At 43.6% G+C, this 9,837-nt stretch overlaps 1 long non-coding RNA gene across 1 annotated transcript in view; it reads left to right on the top strand.

Moving 5' to 3' along the window:
* The first annotated feature begins 1,279 nt into the window (after window positions 1–1,279).
* The window catches only part of LOC110299491, a 148,849-nt gene continuing 140,291 nt past the window's right edge, over window positions 1,280–9,837 (top strand). Inside the window, exons 1-2 of the long non-coding RNA XR_002378462.1 lie at window positions 1,280–1,369; window positions 7,612–7,836. This is a non-coding gene — a long non-coding RNA (uncharacterized LOC110299491). The remainder of the gene's footprint in view (window positions 1,370–7,611; window positions 7,837–9,837) is intronic.

Genomic DNA, 9,837 nt, shown 5'->3' with positions numbered 1-9,837 from the left:
TGGTCTGGGAATTGGGTGAGAGGTAGGGAGTCTCTCTGATGGTGGCTTGAATCAATCTCTTGCTTATCAAGTCTAGCATTTTTTTTTTTCTTTTTTTTGGACAGGCACGGCGAGTAGAACCTTAGGGGGCAACACATTCACTTCACTCACCCAGGGTTCATTATTTACAAGCTCCCTATACGGCAGACCATTTCTGTTCAATGCTGGCCCGGCTGCCTGTTATGGGAACTAGGGTTACCTTTTCCCTGGCAGCTGAGGACACCTAGAACTTTGTCACTCCATTTTCCAGGTATTATTTCTTAAAGCTAGGGGCTCATTTTAATGGCTGTGTCTCCTGCTTTTATAGCCAATTGTGAGCACATATCCCTGGAGGGGATTCTGAGGGGTCCATGCTCCTCTAGTCTATGTACGTCTATGTACGTCTCTATGCACCTCCCACATTCTCCTATCTCTGGGACAGGGCTGTGAATATCATAGTTCCTCACCACTGCTTATAGCCTCAACTCTTTGGATTTTCCCCCTTGATACAAGGTTCAGTTTCAACTATAGGCTCTGGCTTTCAATCTAGCAGCTAACCAAACAAGTAGAATAGACTCAACTAGTATATGAATACATGCTTTGAATCTAGAATCTCTGGTTAGACATCAGGGTATGATCAAAACTTACGTGTTTTCTCTTCTTGCTCTAGATCCGTGAGGTCCCATCCCCACACATATTTATATATATCACAGGCTGCCCTCATGTAGCCCAAGCTGGACTCAAATACACTGTGTAGCTGAGACTTACTTTAAGATGCCGAGCTTCCTTCCCTGTGCTAGGAATATAGGCAAGCTCTCCCTCATCCAGCCCTTACTGTGCTTTTTTTTTTTATTTTTAAAGATGAACATATAGTAAAATTGACCTTGGGGAATATAATCCATGTTTTAACGCATATAGATTTGTATAAGCACTACCAGAATCAATATACTGAATAATTCTACTACCTCCAAACCTCCCATGTATGATGTCTTTCTGGTTACATCTGCATCTCACTCCTAATCACAATCCAATCAAAATCATTGATTTCTTCATTGCTGTTTAGCCCTCTTGAGAATGTCATGTGAGTGGAATCATGTTCACATAGCCTTTAACTGGGATCTCTCATACAGTACAATACATTCAAGATCCACCTATTTCTGTGGCATACACCAGCAGTCCTTTCTTGTCAGCTGCTGCATACGTCATTGTATGAAAGGACCCAATGCCTGTGAATACATTCACCACCTGAAGAACACATAGCAGTTTCTAGACTGTCAAACTTATGAACAGAGGTCCTACAAATATCCACAGACAGGTCTTGATGTGAATGTTGGGTTATTCCTTTCTTTGGGTAAGTGCTTAAGGAGTGGGTCTGCCAGGTCATAGGGTAAGTGTGTGGTAAACTAACTGAGGACTGCTACCCTGCTTGCTAGAATGAGAACATGCCCTGACCACATTTGAGGGTGTCGGTTGCTACCTTTCTTCTTAACACTTGGTGTTAACAGTTTCTTTTTCATGTAGATATTCTAGTAGGTGTGTCTCACAGCCTGGTGTTAGCTTCTGCCTCCTTAATGGATTATTATATATTTTTCACATGCTAGTTTTGATCTGCATGTCCTCTCTGTCCAAGCATTTTCTATATTTTATGATTGGGTTGTCTGTTTTTTGGTTTTTGTTTTTGATGGCACACATCTTTAATCCCAGTGCCAGGGAGGCTTTCGTATTATCTGTCAGAATGGCACAGGCATTTTGCCTGGAGGGTTCCTTGTATACCCTCCAGAGAAGCAGCTCTATGGACAACAGGGGGCAGAGCTACAGAATAGGGTTTCTGGATTTGACTACCATAGTCACCTCCCCAGTCCCTACCAGTCAAGAACTGCTCCTCTGGTCTCAGGATGGCACACAGTCAGTCTGGGTGGCCCAGGAGCCAGCGCTCTTGCTCTCTAGCGCCTATACCAGTGATGAAGAGACAACTCATTACATTGAAGGGCGAAGGTGCCAGCCAGAGTGCCATCGAGTCCTGCGTTGCCTGTTTTTTTTTTTTAATGGATTTTTGATAGTTATAAAAGTCTAGATATAGAATATTTATTAGATGTATGGTTTGAATATACCTTCTTCTGGCTTATAAACGACCTTTTTAGTGTGTTAACAATGCCCATCACAAAATAAGTCCACAATTCAGGTGAAGCCAACTTTTCCTTACGGATCCCGCTTTTGGTGTCACATTTTTCCCTTGTGTTTTCTTCTAGAAGTTTATATTTAGGTTTCTAATAATTCTGGGGGTTTAAAAAATATGTTGTGAATTAGTGAAAATAGGGGCCATGAATTTGAAGGAGAGTGGGGGAGGGGCATATGGGAGGGAGGGCTGGGAGGGAGGAAAGGGAAGGGAGAGATGCAACTAAATCATAGCTTCAAATCCAACCAACCAACCAACCAACCAAAAATTACTAAAAAATGAGACAATAGGATAAAACAAACATCATTTAAAAAAAGGCTGTGAGGCTTAGGATAAGATTTCCTTTTCTTTGCACAAAAATGTCCAGTTGTTTCAACACAATTTGTCGAAGGAGAGACTTGCTTTAGTGATCTGTTTTTGTGCCCGTGATAATAACCCATTCTTTCTCTATGTGTCTATGTGTGAGCTTTGGTTTCTGGTCCTGCCATTCTGTCATACTGACCTATACATCCTAGCTATTTCCCAGGATCCTCTGGTATCAGTTACTGTGTCACAGTCAGAGAAATCTGAGACAATTTTTTTTCTTTTTTTGGTTTTTCAAGACAGGGTTTCTCTGTGTAACCCTGGCTGTCCTAGAACTTACCCTGTAGACCAGGCTGGCATCGAACTCAGAAATCTGCCTGCCTCTGCCTCCCAAATTCTGGGAAACCCTCAGTAGGTGATGTGTATCTTACAACTACATTTTTCATTTCAGACTGCCTTGACTATTACACATTTACACTCCACACACATGTCACAATTAGCATGCTTTATCTATAGACATTCCTGTCAAGATTTGGGGTAGAATTATATTAAAATGTAAAGCCATTTGAGGGGAAACAACTCATTAGCCTGCTTTATCTATAGACATTCCTGTCAAGATTTGGGGTAGAATTATATTAAAATGTAAAGCCATTTGAGGGGAAACAATAGTTTTATCCATTGAATCTTTGAATTCTTGAGGTGGAGCCATTCCATGAGCTTTTAAATTTGTGCCCATGTCTCTCAGTTTTAAGAATATCTATGTTTTAATGTCTTCTATTTCTTTTGGCCTAAGATGTCTATCTTTTGATTTGAATGGGTCCTGACTTCTGAAGCGGCTTTGTAGGAACTACTTTAAAGCCATTGCCATTTCCAACATCAGTGACATCCCTACACTGGTGTCTCTTGATTGTTTGCCCATGTGAGTTGAGGTTTTTTTTTTTTTCTTAATGTTGAATAATTTTGGATTACATCTTGAACATTTAAAATATCACATTAGAGGATTTTTTTTTTTTTTAATTTTGGGTCTCTTGTAAATTCCATGGAGACTGTTAGTGTTTTGGTTTTAACAAGCATATGACCTGATTGGGCACAGGCAGTGAGGCCTCTTATGGACCATTTCAACGCTTGTTGGATTGTCAGTCTTTGCTGCTGGAGCCTGGGGCCTTGTGCATGCTAGGCAATCACTCCACCACAAAGCCACACCCCAGGGTTGTGCTAGTCAGATGTATAGCTGGGCCATTAGTGGTCTGTCTTAGGGTTTCAGCCTTAGTCTTTGGTCTGCTGTTGAGGGTCTGATCTGCACACATGAAGCTCAGGACTGAGTCTGTCATTTAAAGACAATGTTGTAGGATCAGTTTTCTGGATCCTTCTCTTTCTGACCTTTCGGGTCCTTGGTACTTGTAATATTGATCCTCAGAAAGCTGGGACCATAGTTATGGCTACTTTGACTGAAGCTAAGCAACAAAAGGAAAGAGATAGAAATAAAAACCGTAGGGTCCCCTCATCCCCTTGATGCTGCCTCTGATGGAAAGTGTAAGTTCCCTACAAATATCCACTGTCACTTCCTCGTGTCACAACATCACGCCAACACCTGAGAACTGGAGCATCAGGGAATGATTAAATGGCTAACAGGAGCTGGAGGTTGACAGGGAAGCAGAAATTTCTCATGTTCCCTGAGCAAACTACCTACCTACCTTCCTTTTTTCCTTTCTTTCCTCTTGATGTGGTATGTGTGTGTGTGTGTGTGCTGTGTGTACCTGGCTGTGCTGCTCTGTGCACCTGTGAGTGTGCAGAGGCTGGAACAGGATACCGAGTGCTCTGTGCTCAGTGCCATCATTCTCTGCCTTGTTGCCTGGAGGCAGGGTCTCACTAAATCCGAAGCCTGCCACTTTTGCTAGGAGGGCTGGCCAGTTCTGGGGAACCTGCCTGTCTCTTCTCTCCAAGCCTGTGCTTACTCACATACACAGCCATGCCCAGAGTTTAATGTGAACGTTAGAGATTCAAACTCAGGTTCTCACGCTTGAAGAGACACTGCTCTTACCCGCTGAGCTCATCCCTGGAGCTCTCTATTTTCATCTTTCACAAAGAGCTCGGTGCCTCCTCCTTTGGTTCTTCCTGTCCATGCATTTGGTTTCTGGGATTCTGCAATTCAGGCTGGGGAGATAATCGGAAACCTAGAACATGCTGTGAGCTCTGACCTAAGCCCTGATTTCTACTACTTTCTAGGGACCCCAGAAAGTCTCATGCACACTGTCTGGGTTTCATATGCATGCTAGCCAGGAAGCACAGGATGCAGAGAGATTATTTCACCTTCCTAAGAACCAGGACCTTTCCTTGTATTCATGATGATTTAAATAGAAACATCCTTCATTTTTATCACATTGATCATTCTCTTTCAGGTATGACGTTGTAACAAACTATAGAAAAGATCCTTAAAAGAACAGTGCTTGACAGGTGTGACTTTGGAATCGGCCTCCTCTGATTTGGCCCCCATTATGGTTCTAGAGTTAAATGTGAGGGTGGATGACGTTGTAAGGAGACCCCTTACAGTGTGGCTGTCTCACATAAGGTCATTTCAGGAACTTTGCATAAGGTGCGACCTATTTCATGACTCAGAGGAGGAGAAGCTCAGTGGGTCTTAGGGATTAGGATGCTTGGATGCTGCAGAACCGCACTACCCCAGTCCTGGGGGCCTTACTGTATTGTAACAACTGCCCTTCCAAAAGACATGCTAAGGTCTTGAGTCTGAGCTCCAGTGCAGCTCGGCAAACCATAGCCCCAGACTTAGACTCAGTCTGGCTTTTAGCAACACAAGCCTTGCTAGAGATAAGCAACTCAAAAGAATTTCTTTTTTTTTTTTCTCGAGTAGCCATAGAAACTCAGTGCTCTGACTACTTTGGGCTGAAAACGTAAAAGCCCTGCCTTTCGTTTCTACTCTCTAAGCTCACCGGTGCAGTTATAAATCACCAGTCTACTCTACAGTCTTTGCACTTCTCAAGCCCTGATGAGATTCTGTCAGTGCTGCTGTTGTCGCCCCCAAAGCCTTCATTCTGCACTCTGTATTCCGGGTAGCCCCAGACCACATTTAAGGAACAGTTTTTGTCATGACATTTATTAGGCTGGCGATGTTGCATCCTTTATTCATAGCTGGATCCCTATGCCATCAGACTGGACAGCCTATTAGTCTCGCATCCACCTTTCCTCAGAGATCTGCTTCCTGCACTGTTTGCTGATGGGTAGCAGGTTCTGCTGAGGACAGCAGAATCCACATTGCCAAGGGTTAGTGGAAAAGGAATGAGAATGGTCTATGTGGTAGGCTGTACTCTAGGATGATCCCCAGGCTCCTTCACCACTGCCCTGCTTGCCCCCTCTGATCGCTTTCCTTAAGTGTGGGCGGAGACTTTGAACATGACAAGATACCATGGAATTCTGCTACCTCATAGGAAAAAAGAAACTGGCTGCCATAATCGTGATTGTTGATAGCTGACTATGCTTAATAAAAGTGAGGCTATTCTAGGTGAGTGTGTACCTTAAAGCATGCGAGAACTAGTCGTGGCTGTCCTCCTTCTGGCTTTAAAGAAACAACCGGACTCATTGCAGAGAAGGTCATGTGTTAAGGACTCCAAAGCATCATCTAGAAGTGGGAAGTAGAAATGGCTTGGTAGTTAAAATACAGAGACTAGCACTACACAAGATACTAAGTTCAACCCCCCCAGTACCACAAAATCCACAACGATATAGCAACTTCAGCCATAAGGTCATAAGAAAAACTGATTCGGCAAAGAAGCTGGCGGGCCTTGCTAGAGGGCCATTCCCAACCAAGCCTCTCGATGAGGAGACAGCGGATGTCACCTATATTTCAGTGAAACCCCGATCCAGGGACTGGCAAAGATGGACTAGACTTTCGACCCATGGGAAATTTGAGATAATAAATGTATGATGCTTAAAGCACAAAAACCCATGAGATATTTTATATAATAGAAAATAAATGTTATGTATTGGCCACCTCCTAGAGTTTCTAGAAGAAGCTAGCTTGTAAATCATCAAACCAGAGTTGATGTCGGCTAAAGACAGGTCCAGCCATGAGGTCATTTGTTACAGACAGCACTCTGCTGCTGCTTGTGCTTGGTGCCAAGCATCTTTGAAGCCAAGGACCCAACACCACGTCTGAAGGCTGTAGTCTACTACAGTAGCACTCAGATAATGTTTCAGTGCTGTTTCCTTATTTGTGATAGAAGAGTAACATTAGTATTTGCCTCAGAAGGTAATTATAAAGATTAAGTGGAAGTAGTCTTTTAAAGTGTTTTAAATAAACAATGCATAGTTCTTACTGTTACATGTATCTTAGCCATTATTATTATTTTTAAAAATTAACTAGTTAATTTATTATTTTACACTCCATATTTTATTCCCCTCCCCCTGCCACCCTCCAACTGTTCCACATCCCATACCTCCTCCCCACTCTCCTGTCTCAACGTGGATGTCTCCACCCCCACCCTTCCACCCGCCACAATCTCTAAACTCCCTAGAACCTCTAGTCTCTTGAGGGTTAGGTGCATCATCTCTGAATGAACACAGACCCAGCAGTCCTCCACTGTATGTGTGTTGGGGACCTCATATCAGCTGGTGTATGCTGCCTGTTTGATGGTCCAGTGTTTGAGAGATCTCAGGGATCCAGATTAATTGAGACTACTGGTCTGCCCTTCTTCTCAGCTTCTTTCAGCCTTCACTAATTCAACAACAGGAGTCAGCTGCTTCCGTCCATTGGTTGAGAGCAAATATCTGCATCTGACTCTTTCAGCTGCTTGTTGAGTGTTCCAGTGTGTGGTCATGCTAGGTCTCTTTTTGTGAGCGCTCCATATCCTCAGTAATAGTGTCAGGCCTTGGGACCACCCCTTGAGCCAGATCCCACCTTGTTAGCCATTATTTTTAATACATCACCAGCCCAGGGCCATGCAAACAGCAAGTGATTGAATGCAGGCTGGACTTGACTCTGTTTACCCCCCAAACCCATTGTCCTTATTTTCATATTTCCTCAATTTTTAGCAGGAAGAGTAATCCAGGAATGCAGTTATAATGAAACTCTGCCTGTTTTCATTTTTTGTTTCTCCCAGGAAAAACCCATCTGGAAGGGACAGAAGATATCTTACACAACAGAGCACAAAAACCGTATGATTTGATGTTTACTGAGTAAATAAGAGGGCTGTTAACACCTTTACCAGCAAATGCAGAACTCGAGAACTCAGAAGACAATTGGCTGATACACTAACTCCATAAAGCTCAGAAAGATGTCTGGAAATGCCTCAGATCAGCCTTCTGGCTTTCCCAACATCCTCACTGTGAGTTCTGCGTCTTCTGTCATACACCTTGTTTGAAATATACATCTATTTTTCTCCTCGACTAATTGAGATTCTCTGCCTGTCACTGTGAGGAAAGGGTGTGAACGTTTGGAACTGCCGCCTTCACTGTCTAGGGAAGGCGTGCACGTCTGTGTGTGGGCATGTGCATGTGTATGCTATGTACGGAGGTGGGGAGTAAGGCAGATGGTTTAGTGACGATGCTTTAGACCTTCACTCCTGATACAAAGAAGAAGAATTCTGACCAATAAGGAGGCAGAGTGAAGGTGTTAGTGAAGTACTGTCCAAAACCTGTGGGTAAAATGATTTACTGGTACCCAGCAGGAGCATCCTTAGCTGTGCACGGAGATACGATCATTATAAAACTGGGATATTTTAAGCCAAGATGCTAATTAAAAATTGAAAAAGTTAAAGGTGGAAGTTACTGAGTTTGGTGCCTTCATGGAGAGCCATGTGGCTGTTTGGTACGGTGGTGTCATTAAAGCCACGCAAGACTTGAGGAACACACAGGTCAGCATACAACCTAGACATGGGTCAGAGCCCTTAATTAAGAGAACTTGCCCTAGCTAATTTCAACAAAATTGACCTTACTGGAAGGATGTTGGTACACTTACCAACTTTCCTAGTTAGAGTTTCTATTGCTCTAAGAAAAACCATGGCTAAAAGCAACTTGGGGAGGAAAGGGTTTAATTTATTCTGTTTAGGCTTCCACAGTGTGTCACTGTTTATCAGAGGAAGTCAGGGAAGGAACTCAAACAGGACAGGAATCTGGAGGCAAGAGTGGAGGATGAAGGGGCCATGGCAGAGTGCTGCATACTGGTTTGTTCCTCATGTTTTTCTCAGCCTGCTTTCTTATAGAACCAGGATAACTAGCCTAAGTGTGAGCCTACCCATAGTGGGCTAGGTCCTCCTACGTCAATCACTTCATGTGGGTACCAAACAACTGGAGCAGGGGCTATCCCAAAAGCTGTTACCTGTCTGTGGGATATGTTCTTCTAGCTGGAATGACTTGTCTGGCCTCAGTGGGAGAGGAAGTGCCTACCCTCGCAGAGACTTGAAGAGCCAGGGTTGCGGTGGGGATGCCTAGGAGGGTCCCCACCTGCTCAGAAGAGAAGGAGAAGGGGAGATGAGGGGAGGATTGTGGGAAGGGGTGACTGGGAGGGGGACAGTAAATGGGATGTAAAGTGAATAGGTAAAAAATAAAATAAAATACAAAAGAAAGAAAGAAAATAAAAGAAAAGGAGAGGAGAGGAGAGGAGAGGAGAGGAGAGGAGAGGAGAGAAGAGAAGAGGAGAGAAGAGAAGAGAAAAGAAAAGAAGAAAATGCCCAACAGGCTTGCCTACAGTCCAGTTTTATGGAGACAGTTTCTCAATTGGGGTTTTCTTCTCTCAGATGACTCTAGTTTGTGTCAACTTGACATAAAAACTAGCCAGAAAATGATAAAAATCTGAAGATTGAGGTTTCAAATGGTGAGATATGTGGACTGCTGACTAGAATGTGGTTCAAGTTGTGTGCTCAAAGATTTCAAGGGGGGTTTAGGAGGTGGCTCAAGAGGATGAGCACTAGCTGTACCTGCATGGGGATAAGTTCAAATCCCATTCACAAAGCTGGGTGTGGCCCACACCTGTAACCTCAGCTATGTAAGGGGTAGACAGGAGGATACTGGAGCTTTCTGGCTGTTAGTCTAGCTGTAGGTCTAGTGAGAGACCTTATCTTAAGGAAAGAAGGTGGAGAGTGATCGGGCTGACACCTGATGTTCAGATGTCCTCTGCTCCTCCACTCCCTGCCATGGCACAATTTCAATTGAGTTCTGGCCTAAGGTTATAGGCAAACTATCTCTCTCTCCCACAAACAGTACTTTTAAAATCTTGGGGGTGAAAGCTGAACCTATTTGAAAGCACAGTAGAATGACCCAAAATGAGACATAGAATGAAGGTGATGCCGTGTGTGTGTGTGTGTGTGTGTGTGTGAGAGAGAGAGAGA

This window comes from Mus caroli, chromosome 7 (assembly GCF_900094665.2).
Source record: "Mus caroli chromosome 7, CAROLI_EIJ_v1.1, whole genome shotgun sequence".
NCBI lineage: Eukaryota > Metazoa > Chordata > Mammalia > Rodentia > Muridae > Mus > Mus caroli.
Note: the sequence above shows the minus strand (reverse complement) of the source record. Positions and strands in the feature narration are given on the sequence as shown.